This window comes from Pteropus medius, unplaced genomic scaffold, assembly GCF_902729225.1.
Source record: "Pteropus medius unplaced genomic scaffold, Ma_sr-lr_union100, whole genome shotgun sequence".
Taxonomy (NCBI): Eukaryota; Metazoa; Chordata; class Mammalia; order Chiroptera; family Pteropodidae; genus Pteropus; species Pteropus medius.
In genome coordinates this window covers 36,572,815-36,591,795 of record NW_024349800.1, presented here as the reverse complement: position 1 = coordinate 36,591,795, position 18,981 = coordinate 36,572,815, and the positions used below count along the sequence as shown (strand labels likewise).

General features: G+C 43.8%; 1 protein-coding gene and 1 pseudogene across 2 annotated transcripts in view; both read left to right on the top strand.

The window, feature by feature from the left end:
* PRKCE (protein kinase C epsilon) overlaps positions 1-18,981 on the top strand; it is a 451,351-nt gene that overhangs the window by 31,843 nt on the left and 400,527 nt on the right. The gene's annotated exons all lie outside the window — the stretch shown is intronic.
* LOC120622581 (uncharacterized) lies at positions 14,772-14,888 on the top strand (annotated as a pseudogene).

Below are 18,981 nucleotides of genomic sequence, written 5' to 3'. Positions count from 1 at the left end.
CTTATATAACACTTTAGGTATTGCATTGGCTAAGAAAAAAATGAAGTATGGGGAACAGAATTTCAAATAAAGCTTTATATCTGGATTGGAAGAATATATCCTAATGACTTGTTCTTATAGTTTTATAAATTGTACCTATGGCAAATGCACCTTGGGCCTTGGGTCAAGGGCATTAACTGAAGAGATTATCATATTAGAAGGCTTCTGAAATGCCTATGGGAACCACAATTAATTGGTTGAGCATCAACAATGTAAGAGAATCAAGAGTTTCGGTGTTGACCTTTTGGGAGCTCAAGTTTCAAAGCAGATAGCACTGATGTGGCCAGAACTTAAGAATACAAAGAAAAATGAACAAAATGTTGCAGGCACAAATGAGCCACAAGTATGCTCTGTTTAAAACAAACCTCATAAAGGAAAAGCAAGGTTAAAGAAACTTAAAAGCTTAGGGATCATTTCTTTACTTTTCATAAAGGGCGTGATTTAAGTACAACTGTTATAGCACACTGAGAAGAGAGTTTGGTTTACAAAAAAACCCAGATCATGAATTCCTTGTTTAAACATGTAATATAAATGAAATGAAGACCAGTGATGCCTCATTTAACTGCGGAGTAGATTTCAGGTAACCTTGGGCAACCAGAATGTGACCGTGACTAAAGAGTTACTGTGGAAGAGCCAGAAGGAAGTGAACTGAAGGGCCAGAGGTCCAGCCTCCAGCCACCCTCAGGCTAGTTTCCAGACCTCTTTTTCCTCCTTGGTGAAATGAAGATATTAGGCAGTTTTAAGGTCTTTCTTCTTGTCAAAAATTGAGAATGTGATCTATGCTTTGTTTTTAATGTATTTAAATGTCTTATAGTATTAATAAATGTACACTGTAAGCATTCAAACAGCAAATAGGTAGATGGTGAAAAGCTAGCCTTCCTTTTATGCCAGACTCCCAGCTCCTTCTCCAGAGGTAACCACTGCACTTGTTCCTTGCATATCCTTAAAGAAATATTCTATAGGCGTATTATACATAAGTATTTTGAAAACGAGTGGGATAAATGTCATAACACTGCCCTGCATCTTGCTTTTTTTACTTAACAATTTTGGAAATTGTAATCATAAGTTCATATCGATCTACTTTCTTCTTCTGAAAGACTCCACAGTATAGTAATTCGCGTTCGGTAATTAATTTAACTAATGTCTTGTCAATGAATAGTTTATTTTTATAGATCTTCTCTTCAGTTCCTTACAGCTCTAAATTTCTATGACTTTGACATCTTGGTTAAAAAGAGTAAGGAAAAAATAGTTGTTACAAATCACATGTGCTGCTCCTCCTGGGAGATAAAAGCCCACCGTTGTCATTCCTTGATCATAGCCATATATTAAATAAGGTGAGGGATGAAATGCTGCTGGTCCTTATGTCAGCAGAGGCGGGAGGGGGAGGAAGCACATTTAATCAAACTGGGTCAGGCCTCTTGCAATGTCGATTTTACCCATATGAGAACTGCTATTCTTGGGTCCCTGGTAAAAGGTTAAATCAAAATTGAGACAGAAAATTCACTACCTTTTAAAACTATATATACATGCGGGAGGTGTTTTTTCATTTTAAAATGTTACAGAAATAATTTTGGGTTGCAGAGGAACCCCTCAAAGACAGGGTTGAGCACATCATGTAGGAGCTGGAAGTAAGGGAGGTAATAGAATCAAGGAGGTCGAGGGCACAAATGACTTTCCTTCTATGCCTAATGATCAAATGACAAGACTAATTCACTCTCGGAGTTGCAGCGGGGGCACAGTGGAGAGGCAACTGAGGACTGCCTGGGTGCTACTGGAGCAGAGGGACAATTCAGAATAGCAGCATGGCCCAAGGCAGATGAAGCACATACCTTAGGGTGCCACCTAAGTAGGGACCCTGCAGATTTATTTTGGAAAGAATTTTATGTTTAATGACTAAGAGGCTTCAAAGTGGTCATCATGGGAAAAGCTGAACTTTGTTGGGCTTTCTTCTCTTATGGCTTAGTAATAGTTTTATTTAAAATCAGCTACATGGAGAGCATCAAGTTTTCAGGACTGAGAATATACAGGCTGTAAGCAGGCCAGAGCAGGGCCTCTAGAAACCAGTGAGCCATGTCCGTCAGTGGCCTGGATGGGCAGTTCTCCTTTCCAACCTGCACAGGGAAGAGTGAACCATCTGCATTTTTGTGGCAGGAATAGTTGTTTTGCCATCCTCCTCCCCCCTGATTTGATTTCCTCCCAGAAACAGGGCTAGGTGCACCTGCTACTGCTCTGGTGTGTCCCCAGAGAGACTGTGGATTTTCATTGTGACTCATGAGTATTATTTATGGGCACGACGCTGGTGGAGACAGACAGACTGAGTGACACAGGCTCAGAGAGTATCTCCCCTCTTTCCACGCAGAGGTTTTTCTGGAATGCCCCCAACATGTTGGTTTTCAATGTTCAAGAAAGAAAAACAATGTTTCAATGTTTGTTCAAGAAAGAAAAACAAGAAAAACTCAACCCTCTGGCTAATTCAGTTTCCTTCTTCCTAGCCTGTTCATTCGTTGAAAGGCTTTTCATTCAGGTGTCCACTTGGTTGAATTGAAAGCATTTTGGTGTCAGCATCGACATCTTGATAATTACGCCCTGCCTCACTTTGCATGTGAGAGGAGACACTGTCTGTATCAGCTTTTCCTCCTCGTGCCCCTTTTAGTGAATCTAATTTCTGCTGGCTGATATTTGAGTCTTTAGCTTAGTGGAACGGAGCTCTGCACTGATGAGTACGAGGTCACAGCTTTGCACAGAGGAACGCCTTGCTATCCTGGAGAGGACACCTGCAGACCTAGCCAGCTGCTTTGCAATATTTTCGTGAGATATCGGGAGGTGAGGTGAAGAGGGTACAGGTGGCTTACATTCAGCCTATCCCTTTCTCTTTCTGGACACAAAACACAGATCTGAGGTTCTAGTGAGTGTGAGTCAGTAATTCTGTCTTATAAAATGATGGTTTAAGTATGACTATACATTCAAGTCTAAGGGATTAATTTTTTTAAAAAAATCTGCACTCATGGCAAAACGTCCTGTGGTATGTATGGCTCATTTTGTTCATGAGTTCACTAAGAAGTCAATGAGTTTCAAGGACTCAGTGGATACTGAGAGTCCACAAAGAGGAATTAAGACATAGTTCCCACCAGTCTTAGTTTCCTATGGCTACTGTAACAAAGTACCACAAATAGGTGGCTTACAAAAGAAATTTATTCTCTCACAGTTTGGGAAGCTATACATTTGAAATCAAGGTTGGCAGGGCTCTTCTTCCTCTGAAACCTCTAGGGGAACCCTTCCTTGTCTCTTCCAGCTTCTGGTAGCCCCAGGTGTTCCGTGACTTGTGTCGGCAGAACTCCCAGCTCTGGCTCTGTCTTTACGTGGCTCTCCCCTCTCCCTCTTTCTGTCTTATAAGGACAAACAGTCATTGGATAGAGGGCCACCCTAATGACTTCATCTTAACTCGATTACATCTGCAAAGGCCCTGTTTCCAAATAAGGCCACATTCACAGGTTCTGGGGGTGAGGACCTCAATACATCGTATAGAGGGACACAGTTCAACTTATGACATCACCTCGTTTCAGGAAGCTCCCAAATCTGTAGGAAAAGTAGTGGAAAAGGACAGTGACATCAGTGAGGCCCAAGCACTTGCTGTAAGAGTCTAAGAGAGGACACACACATACATATACATGTACACATACACACACCTATACACACATACATACATACACACACACACACACATAGACACACTCTAACACCAAACACTCATCTATGATACGATGCAGAATTAATGTTATAAAGGCTCTGGAGGAGTTTGCCCTGGCATGTGGCCTTGAAGAATGGGTGAATTTTAGTTAGAAGTGGCTAGAGAAGGGCGTTTCAAGCTGAATGTGAGCAACGCTATGAAAGCACACGTGGTCGTTACCTAGGAAGAAAGATGCTTCTGCTAGAAACGTGAGGGGAGGTTTGGAGATCTGGAGATGGGAGGTAAGTTGAGAGATTCTACAGGCAGCCAGGGTGTTCAGGAGGGCCTGAACTCAGAAATGGTGGCGGGATGAGAAGTCAGGGGCAGATCAGGAGGAATGGGGCAGGGGCAGCAGGAGTTGATGGGAGGTGGCATGAAAGGGTCGAGGGGAATGGTCAGAGGAGAGCTGATCCTCAGATTTCTGGTGGGGTTGACTGAGAGGATGGTGATGCCTTGAGACCGGATGGGGACCTCGGGAGGAAAGCAAACTAGAAAAGGATGATAATAAGTTTGCTTGTAAATAGGTTGAATTTTAGATAATTGCGGCTCCAAGCATAGGTGCCCAGCACAAAGTTAGAAGTTTGAGATTGGCATTCTGGAGGAGACGTCTGGGCTGGAGCCCAGAATGTCAACAGGATAGGAGCAGATGAAGTGACCTAGACAGAGAGTGGACAGAGGCAGAAGAGAAACAGAGCAAGGCCTAAACCTGGGGGGACAGACAGGAGTAGGAGGTGGCATAGGCCAGAAAGGCAGGGAGGAGAGAGTCGAGAGGAGGGCTGCATCCTGCCTTGAGATAACTGAGAAGAATGAAAATTAAGGAGACTGTTAGATCTGACAGCTGATGTTTGTCTGAAAGGCTGATTGTGAGAAAACTCTTGGGGAAGTGATGGGGGCAGAATCCAAATTTCAAGAGGTTAAGGAGATAAGGGGGTGACGTGGAGGTAAGACAGCGAGGATGGGCTCTTACTCTTGAAGAGTTCAGCAGGGAGAAGGGAGAAGGAATGGTAACCTGAGAAAACAGAGTAAAGAGAAGGAATTTTTATTTAGGAACACAGAAAAGAGAGGATGATTTTTTGATGAACCCATTTCTAGAAAAGATGGCAGGCTGTGGGATTGGTAGCAGGGAGAGAAGGAGAAGCTTAACTGAGACTCTTAAAGGAATCTTGAGAACAATATAAAAGAGTCATTGTGTGAATGAAGTCTGAATCACATGGAGATTTTTAATTCACGAAGGTCGCTCTTGCAGTGGACTCCACAGCCCTCCCTGAAGCTGACCTGTGTGGACAGAGGGTTTTATGATTATTGACCTCTGCTGTATCCTACTGACATGGGGCCTGAAGGCTCATACCCTACCTTGATAACTTCCCCATAGTTTGTCTGGCTTTATTATGTTATGGCTGTTTCCAAAACGAAGGGATGGCTCTAACATCCCAGATGGGCTTTCTTTAGCCCAAGAAGTAAAGCCAAGCAAAAAGTCTCATCTGGAAAAACAGAAGTGTTATAGGAGCCTGAACCTAGAAAAAACAGCAATTTTCCTTCCGTCACCATCCAGGGGAACAACTATGCTTTTCCCCTCATCCCTACCTCTCTCTAGATCTGAATTTCTAGATCTGCATCTGAATCTAGGAGGTGAGACAAGAGTGAGGTGAGATCTGGAAGTCTGGAGTGTGTGACCTCAACCCCTTGCTTTGCTTATTGGGTACCAAAGATGTGTCTGTCTAGTTCCTTGCTAAGTGCTAACAGATACAAGAGTGTTGCGTTTCCTGCCTTCATGGTTCTTACGTGGGACTTGGAGCCTGTGCTACACAGGTGGGGGAGACAAGGGTTAGCTGAGAAATTCATAGGTGTTAGTTCTGTGGTTCAGAAAGGAGAGGCAAGGTCAGCATTGGCTGGAGTGGTTGAGAACAGCTTCATGGAAGACAAGAGCGGGACGTTGAAAAATGGGTGGTTCGCACAGATAGGAAAAAAAAATTCAATAGCATCTAGGATCAATGCCCAACATGCTGAAAATGGTGTGGCATGCTTATGACACGATGAGGAGACTCGCCAGACTAAAGGGGATTGTACTTAGGAGTGAATTGTGATCAGATAGGATGAACCTGGATTGTGGAGGGCTTTGACTACAAGGCTGAAGAGTGTGGACTTCTTCCTGAGAGTGACCGGGAGCTCCTGGAAATTATAGAAAAGGGGTCACATGAGGAAGCTGCTGTTTTGGAAAAAGAATGCCTCTCCTTTGTATTTCAGTTTGGCTGTGAAGCGCTAATGGCCTCATGCAAGATGCGTTGGCCGCGTTCCCTGCCCTTGTGGAACTCACCAGAAGGCTGTCCTTCCTTCCTGTTTTTCCTCGCTCTGTCAGGAAACTTCCCCAGGAGCTTAGGTTCATTTCTCCAAACTGTGCAGAACGCAGGTTATTGTACAGCTTGAGGGAGAAAAACCTGTTTTTCAGTTTTTCTCTTCTTTTTCCTTGGACATTGGTTTGTTGCCCTTAGCCCCTAAGGATCTCGATGATATTCCTCTTTGAATTTTTCCAATTTCCACAATGATTTTAATGAAACCACCCACAGAAGAGAACCCAGTCTGGAGGTTGAGAGGCTGACTGCATTCTGATCTTTCTCTTCTTTCCTTCAGGGAAGTGGCATATGTGTTCGATAAACGTACCGCCACTTAACAAGGTAACTGCCCATCATGGAGCTCCTTGAAGAAATCTTAAAATAACAAAATAGAACATGTGCCATGCTTGCGGGATGCAAGGGCTTGCGGGGAGCAGAGAAAAGAAACAGATTTTAATGTTAGCCTGACAAGAGTTTATTATACACATCAGTGGTTAAAATAATTACTTTTTTAAATTATGAAAAAGGCTTTCCGGGGCCCTGTTAAATGGCAGCCGAAATGCCTCGCGATTGATTTGCTGGGGCCACAAAAGGGATACTTTGTTTCTGCAGATACCTGAGGGAATTTTGGCAGGAGGCAGTGAATGTACCCATTCTCTCTCTGTCCTCAAATTTCATGTTTAGATTGAGATACTTTGTGTGTCTTTACTCTCCTGTTGGCTTCCCCGATTTCTCCATTTCACATCTTGGGTTTGCCGTTGTCCGCCCCCCCCACCGCCACCCTGCGCCCCACATTCCATAGCCCTCGGGAGAGAATCCACAGGGCCACATGGCAGATGAAGGGGCCACTTGGCATCATTTTCTAGACTCATCACAGAGCTCGAAGAACCTCTAATCCGTGTAGATGAGGACAAGGAAGTGACTGTTCAGGACACTCACCATTTGGTCACGTGTCTGATCATGTGACCACAACACCCCCAAACCCTTCTGCTCTGCCAGCCCTGCCACAGATCTTCTGTTCTCTTTCTGGGAACCTGAACCCCACTTCCTTTTTGTTTTGGACCTCCTTTCCCCCTTGGCTTCTGTACCTGCCAAAAAGGTCCATGTTTGATATGTTGCCGAAGGCAGATCCTTTTCTGATGACTGTCTCATTCATGCCTGTGGTGATATGGAGAGTTAGCCCCTGAGATTAATGGTGGATTTTGCTTTAATACCCAGGAGGATGCCTCCATACAAAATAATGTGCTCTGATGTAGCTGACAAGTGATTTGTTTCGCCTTTTGAAGCCAATGGTCTGCTGGGGAGGGCCTGGGTGGTGGGGCAAGGGATGCCTCCCCGCTGGCCTTACCCTGCCCTCTGGCCACCCACGTTTTGCTTTGCTGTGGTTCCGAGAGGTGTTTTTGAGCTCTGAAGAACTGCGGTCTGGCTGATGCCATTGCCCTTTCTGCCTGCTAATGGTGCTCTGATCCTCTATTGGTCTTGGCCAAAATTTGGGTAAGAATCCATTTTCTTCTTCATTTTAGCCAGGATAGATAAGGACAATTACTGTCAACAACCAAACCAATGAAGAATTAGAAACTTGAACCCTCTCCTTTCCCAACAAAAGTGAAGAATTTGGAGAGCAAACTGGGAGCAGACTTCTTCTTTTTACTCAGCGCGGACTGGTAGGCACCATGTAGGTGGCATCTCCAGCCCCATTTTGCACCTAGCCATGACTACCTCCCACCTCAGATGGCTTCCGTGCAAGTGCCGTCTTCACCTGGAGGCCCTTGACTCTCACCTGCCTCCATTCCCAAGAGCTGACTGGAAGTTTTTTCCTGTTTCAGAGCCCCATCCTTCCTTCGAGGATCCTATTTCTGGACTGAACGATCAGACCAGCTCAGCTGACCACCACAATTCCCGATGCGCTACTTTTTGATGAATCAGTACCTAGATATTCCTACAGGCAGGTGGTATTCGTCCTTAGGTTCTTTAATTGTATATGTATTTGTTTTTTTTTTACACTGAAAGTAATCGAGAACATTAAAACTCTTGAACACTTTATTGTCAGCTAGAGTGACTGGAGAACAAACAGCCTTTTGACAGTAGAAAGAGATGTTTCCAATGAGCTACCGATCATGTGTCATCTCCCTGTAGACTTATTTTTCAGTTTCCAGGCAGCTACAGTTAGAGTGGACATCGGTCCAATGCTGGATTATTTTCCACAAATGCTCTGTTGGGTGCCGCATGCAAATGTAATGTTTGGCTATGTGATGGGCAGCCCACACTCATTTTGTAGGCAAGCTTCTGGACAAGTGCTTAAAATAGGATTTTGTAATTGATTATTTCCTTTATAGATTTATGTTAAAGTACCCAGATTACTGGTAGGTGAATTTGGAAACTTTTTTTTACCAGAATTCCAAATTGTATTTAGAATCTTATTTTAGTGAAGTTAATGTAACCTGACTTGATATAAAACATAACTCTGCAGTTGGGGGTGTGAGTGAAAGAAAGGGGCCATTTGGAGGAAATGCCACTCTCCACCCCCACCCCACGTTGACCTAGGGCTGCGGCTTCTTGGGGTGGGGGTGGGGGCGGCTGAGAGGCTCGGATTTTGCCCAGCACCTCTGCTAATCAGGTAGAGCTCAAGTAAACAGTAAGTTAATGGACTTCCCAGATATTTGCATTTCAGCAGCTGTTGCAAACAGCAGGGAGCATAGGAAAAAAATATAAAAGAAGAGAAAAAGGAAGAGGAAAGAGAGGACAAGAAGGGGAGGGAGGTCTGCAGTGTAAGCAGGAAACCACGAGGATGAAATTCAGTTTTTCAAATCTAGGTTTTCGTATGTGGGTGTGATGCCAACTGCTTGTATCCTAGGAACTCATCTGGAAAAATAGCCAATCTGAGAAAACCCTGAAGGTGACCGAGGGCAGCCATGTGGATGAGAGCTGTCTGGTTTTCTTAGGGTCTGGTTGTATATGTAGAGGTGAATGGAACAGGCATTACGTAGAGGTGTATGTGTGCTTACTCCCCTTTTGAGGGAATCAACATTCATGAATTTAAAAATTCACTGTAGTGTTAGGTTAAAATTTATGTCTTTTCAAGGGAGTGGTAACAAATTATACCTTGTCAACTAATTACAAGGCCCTTTACAAACAGGCCCCTGGTTTTATCTTTTTAGCTTTATCTATTTCTATTTGTTGGACACCCTACACCGCGGGCAAGTGGTGTGGTTTGTGTTCCCACAATATATTTTTCTTTCCCTCCTCTTGCAAACTCTGCCTCACATCTCCCCTCATCCTCCTCCCAGAGATGTCATGCCCTAGTAGCCCGTTATACTCATCTCTGTTGGGGCATTGACCCTACTGCCCTCTCATTCCTTGTCTATGTCTCTCTCGAGTTTAGATGCTAGGATATAGGAACAAGATGAGCTTCTTTTTTTTTCCTGTCAACTCATGTCTCAAATTGTTCCACTGAGTGTAAGAACTCAGTAAAGGTTGGCTGAGTGAAGGCACGAATGAGTTCTAATGTATTACAAAGTGAAAGAGTAAAGAAATGGTCCGATTCCTTCCTCACTGGTACTACACAGAGACCCTTGGTTGAAGGGCTGCTGGTAGGGGATGAGAGGCCAGTCCCTATGCTGGGTCACTGTAGAAGTGGCTCTGCTGTCCTTACCTATACACAGGACAAGCTTACTGTAGCTGCGGTGACTGTATAAATCTGATCCCAAGGAAGCTTGCTATGTTTTTTATGGTCTTAGAGGACTTCAGAAGCACACTGGGTATGTGTAGTATACAGAGTTGGGTAGAATGTTAAAGGTAAGAAATCAACTCCTCAGCAGGTAGTGGCTTTGAGAAGACAGTGTTGTTGCTGCCCACTCATGAGGAAGGTGTGAAGTAGAAACCCTTCTTGGGACCTGGGAAAGTGCTAGTTAGAATGTCGCCTGCTCTTATGTCTGTAGGGAGTGAAGACACTGGTTTCAGACACTGACGAGGGCTGGATGCAGTGTGGAGTGGGGCTGAGGAGTTGAGGGGGTAGTGCTGGGTGATTCTCTGGTTCTCAGTGATTGTCAGGCATAGGCTGAGCTGTGTTGGGAGTGAAGTAGCTGGGCCCAGCCTGTGGAAGACGTGGGTCACAAGGTTGATAACTGCACTTAACTAATCAGGCTTCTTGAGGCTGAGGATGAAAGGGCTACCTGAGTTTTCCTTCTAAGTAGCAGAGGACTAACCTCTGAGACCGTACTGAGAGCCAGGGGCTACTCTCAGGTGAGAATCCAGCTGTGAGCAAAGCAGAGAGGTCCTTGCCCTCTAGGGGCTCCCAGTCTGATGGCATAGAGAGGTATCTGTCAGATAATCCCAGAACAAATGGAAAATCGCAAAGGTGATGAGAGCACTGAGGGAGAGAAAGATGGTGTGTTGAGATCCTGTGGTCGGGGGTTTTGACCTGGTCTGGGAGGTCAGAGAGCTCCTTGGGGTCAGGACGATGGAGCTGAGATGTAAAGGAGGAGAAAGAGTGGTTGGGTGGAGGAGGGAGAGGAGATCTGAAGCAGAGGGAACAGTTGCAAGAAGGATAGTACTGTTGTTTTTTGATGTGATGGATTTAGTCAAGATATTCAAGTCTGTGCTTCTGTTTGAGGATAATCTAGGAAATGAAACTGAACCTTTCTTGGATTGGGACATTGTAGGACCTTAAGGTCATCATTCTCTCTCATAGGTGGGTGTTATGAGTTGAATTGTGTCTCCCCAAAAAGATATATCGAAGTCCTAACCCCCAGTTCCTCAGAATATGAGGTGGAAGTAGGGTTTTTGCAGATGTGATTAATTTATGATGAGGCCATTAGGGTGGGCTCTGATCCCACATGACTGGTGTACTTATAAAAAGCGGGTATTTGGACATAAAGACAGTCATAGGAAGATGATGGCCATATGAAGACGGAGGCAGGCATGGGAGTTATGCTACCACAAGACAAGGAAGGTCTGGGGTTGCCAGAAGCTGGAAGAGGCCAGGAAAGATCCCGTCTTAGAGGCTTTGGAGGAAGCATGGCCCCGCCAACAGCTGGTCTCAGACTTCTAGCCTCTCGAACTGCAGGACAATACATTTCTGTTGTTTTAAGCCACCCAGTTTGTGGTTCTTTGTTAATGCAGCCCTAGGAAACTAATACAGTGAAGAAGTGGGGAAAGTGAAAGGTTGTGTTGAAAATTGAAGGTAGTTCATTTACACCCAGAACATGGCCTGGAACATAATAGGTGCTCAATGAACTATTGTTATCTTACTGGGTCGAAAACAGTGGCAGGTTCCATTTTGTTTTATGGGTTGTGTGTGTTTGTGTGTTTTGTTGTTTTTGTTTTTGGAAAAACTGGAAGTACGCAAAAGTTAAATTGGGCTTCCTTATATGTGTATCACATTGGTATCCACTCTTTACTTCCGTATGTTAAAAAAAAAATGCCCCATCAGTTCACCTGTGGTGAGGTCTCTAGCCCTTTATCAGAGGACAGAGCTTTAAAATTCAGGTGCCTTGGAAGGTGGGTCACGGTGACCCACAGACACACTAACAGGTCAATGACTGATGCCCAGATCCTTTTGGGGGAGCAGTTTTGACCTGAAAAGGAGAGAGTACAGGGTAATAAAGGCCTGATATAAGGAAGAAGGCATTTCAGAAAGGATAATTCAGTGAAGAAAGCAAGTTTTGCCCACCTAGTAGGTTAACCTGCCATGGCCCCAGATGAAGGAAGAATTAATTAGCCTTATTGGTCCAGGCTGCTTCTCATTTCCACTTGAATTCCAGGCTGGTAAAGGCTCATCTTTTACATTGGTGTTTTAGAAAACATCTGGATTCTTAGAGACATCTATGAGTCTAAATTATTTCCTTCCCTCCTCCCTTGGTTTCTAAAAATTAGGAATCACCATCACCAAGCAACTACAGAGATGAGTAAACTTGAAATGGGGAGTTACCCCCTGAAGGTGGATGCAGAGATCAAGCTGGTTTAGTAGCTGGTAAGGAGGCTTTGGTGTCAGGTGGCCTGGAGTTCTAGTCCTAGCTCTTGGACAAGTGATTTCCCTTTTCTCAGTGTCAGTTACCTCATCTGTAAGATAGAGATAATTCGTACTATTATAAGCAGTTCTTGTAGTGATAGTCAAGTGAGATACCATCTGTAAGTTGCCTAGTTGGTTGTTCGATGTGTTTATTCTGAGCTGTGGGCTTTATGCCTGCTGAAGGCTGATTTCTGGGATGTAGGTCTTTTCTTTCTACTTTATTTTATTCTAGCTTTATTGAGACATGATCGACAAAAATAGTATGTATTCAGATTGTACAATATGATAATTTAATACGCATATAGATTATAAAATAATTACCACAATCAAGTTAATTAACATATCCATAACCTTATCTATGTACCTTTTTTTTAAAATGGTGAGAACAATTAAGATCTACTCTCTTAGAAAATATCAAGTATACAATATGATATTATTGACTACAGTTGCCGTGCTGTACCTTAGATCCCCAGAACTTATTCATCTTATAACTGAAAGTTTGTACCCTTTGACCACATGTCCTTACTTCTCCAAACCCAGAAAACAATGTTCTACTCTGGTTCTGTGAGTCTGACTTTTTTGGATTCTACATATGAGTGAAAATCATATGAGTGAAATCATGCAGTATTTGTCTTTCTGTGTCTGACTTATTTCACTCATGTCTTCCTCGTTCATCTGTGTTGTCACAAATGGCAGGATTTCCTTCTTTATTATGGCCGAATAATATTCCATTGTACATATGCACTACGTTTTTAAAATCCATTCATCTGTCCATGGATGTTAGGTTGTTTCCAAATTTGGGCTATTTAAAGCATCTAGTTCTGTACTTGGTCTCATAAATATTTGTTGAATGACTACTGAATGAGATTTAGCTAATGGTCTGCAACAGTGGTATCCAAATTTTTTTTAGCAGTAGGGATTCCCCTACCCTTTTCTTTATCAAAATAAAACTCTAGGGGAACCCCAGAACATATAGTATATCTAAGAAGAGCTTGTCTTATTGAAAGCAGGGCAAGGACTGTCTCTCTTTGTCCAATTCTCTTTCTTCATTGTCTCTCAAACGGTACCCCAGAAGGAGCATTTGAGAAGCTTACACTGAGAGAGTAGCGAGACATAAAACTCTACTGGAAATGGAAGGAATTTCTTTCTTTCTTTCTTTTTTTTCTTCAGGAAGTCCATTCTTAACCAAAAATCTTACAATTTAGCTGTCTTTAGTAAAGGTGGAATGTGCGGGGCCTCAGCTTCCGTGTAATTATTTTTTGCAACCCTGGTGACTTGTTTTGTATTCTCCTCCCAAGTTAGAGGCCCAATGCCATTTCCTTTCCTCCTAAATTTTATTCTGTAGCCAGTAAACAACTTGATTGGAAGCTCCTGGAGGGTTGAGCTTCATCTGGAATCTCCGGGGCTCCTCCTGTTGGAAGGACAGATGGGGGCCATCCATTTATGGAACTGATCCTTCTTCGGATTTGCTTTTGTTGTTCTAAATAGAAAGCTCTACTTGTTCCTGTAAAGAGTCTTTCCTAGAATATTTATTTTGTTTTGTTTTAAAAAAGACAATAATTGGCTTCTGTCACATTCTTTGGAAAACTATCTTCAACTATGCAGCCTGTTCAATTGCAACAAAACATTTATATTCTCTCATCCATATGCTCACAGAAGATAAAGCTGGGCTAACTTGTTTTGGAGTACAGATATTAACATGACAAATATGTCTCCAAATATCAAATAATTGGAACAGTGCAGATTTAAATTCCACCTAAATTTGGAGGCATTATTACTGACAACATCATTATTCCGTCCATCCGTTCATCCATTTATCTATCTATCGACCATTTATTGAGCATTTACTTGGTGCCGGCCCAGAGACACATGGATGATACTTATCTGCACAGAAAAAGGCCGAGGAAGTCATGGCAGGGAGTAGCATGTAGTATTTGAGATTATTAGCATTTTACCTCCATTTAATTCCATTCAGTGTTTTTAGGATTAAACATAGGAAAAAAAACCTGTATATGCCTCTTCAGTGTAGTATATCTGAAGGACACTACTGGTTTGCTTGCTATGTAGGGGTTGCTTTTCTGGTTTGTAGATTGTTCCTTTTCATTCTTTCTGTCTTTCGAATATTCCATACCTTTGGACTATGTCCCTCTCTCTTCAGAGACTGGGTGGTTGAAGAGTGACAGGAAAGTAGGGTTAAGCCTTTAGTTTTGCTTTTTGTTAGCAAATCCTAAAGTGACTCTTCTGTGCAAAATATGACTTGGGGTCTTTGGGTTTTCCTGAACCTGGCACTGTGGTATGGTGGTGACATGGCCTTTACCAGCAGACCTACTTGCTTCTCAGTACTAACCCCGCCTGTCACTATTTAGGTTTCTCATGTACCTTCTCTGAAAAAATGAGCATCACAATTCCAGTCTGTAGCAATTTTGTGAGAATTAAATGCCTGGTATGGTGTCTGGAATGTGCGGATACTCAGTAAATGTCAGTCTCTTCCTCCTCCAAGTTGTCAAGATAACAAATAAGATAACAAGATAACGAAGTTTTAAGAACTGATAATGTAGTTCAGTGCTATACTTTAAAATTCTGTTGTAGGACGTGGTTCCATAGTGTAGTGGTTAGCACGTCTGCTTTACATGCAGAAGGTCCTGGGTTCACAACCCAGTCCATGGTCTACAGCCATGCGACCTTGAACAAGCCCGATGTCGGCTTCTTGGAAGCTAAGCAGGGTCAGGCCTGGTTAGTACTTGGATGGGAGACCACCTAGGAAGACCAGGTGCTGTAGGCATAAATAATAAATAAATAAATAAACAAACAAATAAATAAATAAAATTCTGTTGTAACTTATGTACTTACCATTATGGGGCTATAAAATTTGGCTTAGGAAGATCAAGGGTCAAGAGAGTGGTCTTGACCTTACGTACTAATGTATAGTGTGACCTTCAGTCATTCTTGACCCCTCTTTTGTTCCCATTTTACCATGTGTTGGATGGGTGCCTTCAGGGTCTCCTTTTATCCCCAGGGCAGCTGTGCGGCACAGATGAGATAATGGAGTGAAGTATTTTGCGAAGTATAAAGCTTACAAATGCCTAACTGTCATCACTATTTAGATATATCGAAATTAAATTTCAGTTCCTTGCTCAATATCTTTTTCAGAGGCACATCTTTTCACACCACATTTAATGTAGACTTTGTCCCTGGATCCATGGAACTTGGCTCTGTGTAACTCTAGGGACCTGAACTATTGTCTCACTCTTGAGACATAATTTTATGTGGGAAGAAGCAGCAACCTTTATTTCACCTGCTTAAAACTCTAGTTGCAGAAAAATTTGGCTCAGACTTTCCAAAATAAACTCACCTTTGGGTTGAGGCCAGGAGTGGAAAATTTTAGCTGGAAACAATGGCTTGTCAAAAAACATAGGAGTGACGACAAATTGGGGCATATGTACCTATCACAGGAGGCTGCGTGTAACCCACCATACCATCCCCTGCCATCTCTGAGTATAGGTTACAGGCTCAATAGAAGAAGAGAGGCAGGAAAAATCTTAGCAATTTTTGTTTTTTTCCATTGTCAGACCAACCTCAAGACTTTGGCTTCTTGTGTGATGGGTGGACTTGCTTTCATTTTGTGAGTTTGATAGCATTTGACTAATTATTTCTCTCAGCTGAATATCCTTTGACATGATAGTGACATAGGTAGCTTTATCACATATAATTCCTATAATCCACGAATGTCAAAAGAAGATACTTATTTTCGGATCAAATGCTGCTGACCTGATTAAGCCTCCTGTCTTGCTTCGGAGCTGAGGATAATGAGTTTGTCCAGTGCAGTGGCTGGTGGAAACCGTGGGCTTTTTGAAGATAGTTCTGAGCCGGGGTGCTGAGCTTTTATAATCATCAGATGCATCAAGTTAGATGTGTGCTTTGGAGCTTGTGTCTGGCTTTCCATTTTCTGTTCACTGTCGCATAGGTCATTCTAACAGAAAAAGGGCTCTCTGGCCCTCTTTGAATTTTCCATTGTTTGAAGGCCAGAAACCATTTCTGCCAGGGATTTCACCTGAACAGAAGCATGTCCAGGTGAAAGCTTGGGGGATGCGGCAGCATGAGAAAGAGTGGGAGCCCTAGGGAGAAGGGCTCTGAGTTGATGCTGGCATAGAAATGCCATGGGGCTGGTGGGAGGGATAGTACTTAACAGCTGCTGTCATAGTTGGCAAGAGAAGGAGACTGAAGAATGAAATATTACACAGAATTGCCCTAGACTCTCGATAGAAAACTTTTTTCCCCTTTGAATAGATGAAGTACATGCCCAGTAATGGTAATGAGAAAATGAGGCTCTGAACATGCCTTGTTTTTCTTCATTCTCATCTTTCCCTTCTTTTTCCTAAGTCTTGCATGCCCTCGTTCAGGCCTTAGCCTATGGTTCTGCTAGGTCAGTGGGACTTGAAGCAGGATCTGTCACCAGTCTGGAAAGACAGGTATCCGGAAACTGGGACTCAGTCTTTGCAAGAGTCAGACTGGAATCCAGAATGATCTTTGCTCTTGTTTCGGCTTTGAATTAGGTTGTGTCCCATTCTCTGCGGTCTCATCTCAGTGATGTCTTCTCTCCTATTCATCCTGAGGTAGAATTTCGTGTTGGCTGCAAGACAGGTTGGCCCCACCCCCGGTGAATTAAATTCTAGCAGAAAGAAAATGGGAACCCCTGTCATCCATGTGCGAGAGAATCTGAGAACTCTGCAGGTGATTCATAGGTTGGAAATTTGATCATCAATAGCAAGAAATACCTTTCATTTGAACTGTGTCTTTAGTTACCAAAGTGCATTTTGTACTCCTGTGAGGACGAAACTGGGGTACAGGGTAGTTAAATGATTTGCTGATGATCCCAAACTGAATAAGTGATGATAGACCTCAACCTGTTTTGCCTTTCACAGGTCAATGGGAAATAGAATCGGTTTTTTACTTTTACTTGGAACTAGCTCATTTTCCCTCAGGGACTGGGGTCTGGGCCAACTGTAGAATTCTGTGATTTTTGGACTATGTATCCCTCAGTCTGCATCTGAGCCTGTGAGAGCTGGCTTCCCATGAACGTAGTGGAGGTCCCTCATGGACCACAGTTCATTATTTCACACACACATCACATATCCTTGATTAGAGTGTGTGTCCTAGAACATACCAGACCTGTATCTGGCATAGGCCTGTGCCGAGAGTGCCCATCTCTTAAATGCGGAGGCTGCTGCATTGCTTCTACTTGTCAGGATGGAGCCCTAGCCAAGACTGTAATTGTTATCAAACATCTGAATTTGCTAGAGATGCAGGAAGGGTGAGTGGATAATAACACCTTATATTCCTGTACAAAGCGTTATACTTTCCAGAGCCATTTAAATGTTGATTATCTCATTCTAACTTCAGAACAGCCTTTATTATCTCCATTTGACAGATGGGGAAAAAATGGAGACACAAAGAATTTGTCACTTGCTCAAGGTCACAGAGCAAACTAATAGCTGTCTTTGCTTTTTGCTCTTTCCCCTGTGCTGGCCTCTTTTGGGGGAGCAGCTTTCTGTCCCCTGAAGTCAGGAGTGTTTGTTCCCTTCCAACATTTTCCCTGGACCCCTGCTTTTGAGATGCTACAGTGGGGAAGGAGGAAATGTTTCTTCTGTGGCTTCTCATATCTGCGGGACACAGTTCCTGACAAATATGAAATAAAATGGAAACAGCTTCTTCTGCCTTTCCACATACGTGATCTGCGAGTCTGCCTCTGATGTGAGAGCTAGGCATGGAAGGGAGGATGGCTTCGGCTGTCCCTTTCTGGGTCCTCCTCCCGACCCCTCTGCCCTCCAAAGCTGGGAAGTGGACCTGGAATACCAGGTGCAAAGCTCCAGTTAGCCAGGCCGCAGCGTTCCTGCCACATGGCTTATGCTTGGCTCCCCTGCAGATATCTCATTCACCTCCTCTCCCTATTCAGCAAGTATATTGGGGACCTACTCTGTGACAGGCCATGTACAAGGGATGCTGGGGATGCTGCAGGGAGTCACCGCACAATTCTTACTCTCAGTGAGTTCCCAGCCTGGTCCAAGTCCATCCGTGTCCCTTTCCCCTGTATATCACAACTTGGATATAGAGGGCCATCGGCTGCCCCTTTTAAGTCTACCTGGGCAGAACAAGTTGCTCACTTAAGATGGGACCAGGATCAGGACCATCGAGTGCCTCAGAGCACAACTGTGAGGTCAGTTGTAGCAGAAATGGCCTATGTGTCCACTAAAGTCTCTTCTTTCCATTTCCTGGGCAAACAGCTTCCCTTATGGACAGATGTGGCCATGTGGCTAAATCCTGGCCAGTGGAAGGCAGATGAAAGAAATAAGCGCCTCTTCTAGGCCAGCCCATGAAGCCCTCTTGAGGCAGTGCCTTCCCTCTCCACTGGTGTGAAGGAGCCAGTTGTCATCTTGGGGGCCATAGGTTGAGGATGGCAGAGTTACAAGGGGTCTCCAAATCTCTGCTTAGAGGAGAACCACTCCTGTGTGGATAGCTGCATACGGCTAGGACTTCAATTGCATTGAGCTACTGAGATTTGGAGATTTACCTATTTTCCTAATGTGGAACTTGGAACTAGCTCTGTCTCTGATTTCAGGGCCAGAGATGCTGGTTTGAGTCAGGAACATGGAATCAGTCTGGACGAGACAAGTGAGATTGTGGAACTTCTTGGGCTGCTTTTTCTGGACTAGTGCCCAGGCCTGAGCCACTTCTGGGTGTGAAAGCATAGGAAGTGAGGAACCCCGAGTCCTCACTTCCCAAAGAGGGAATTGGGCCTGAGGCCTCTAGGGACTGTCAGAGTTTGGTGGCAGGTGCTGGTCAGCATTACCCTGGGCTGGGACTGGCGCACTAGGAGG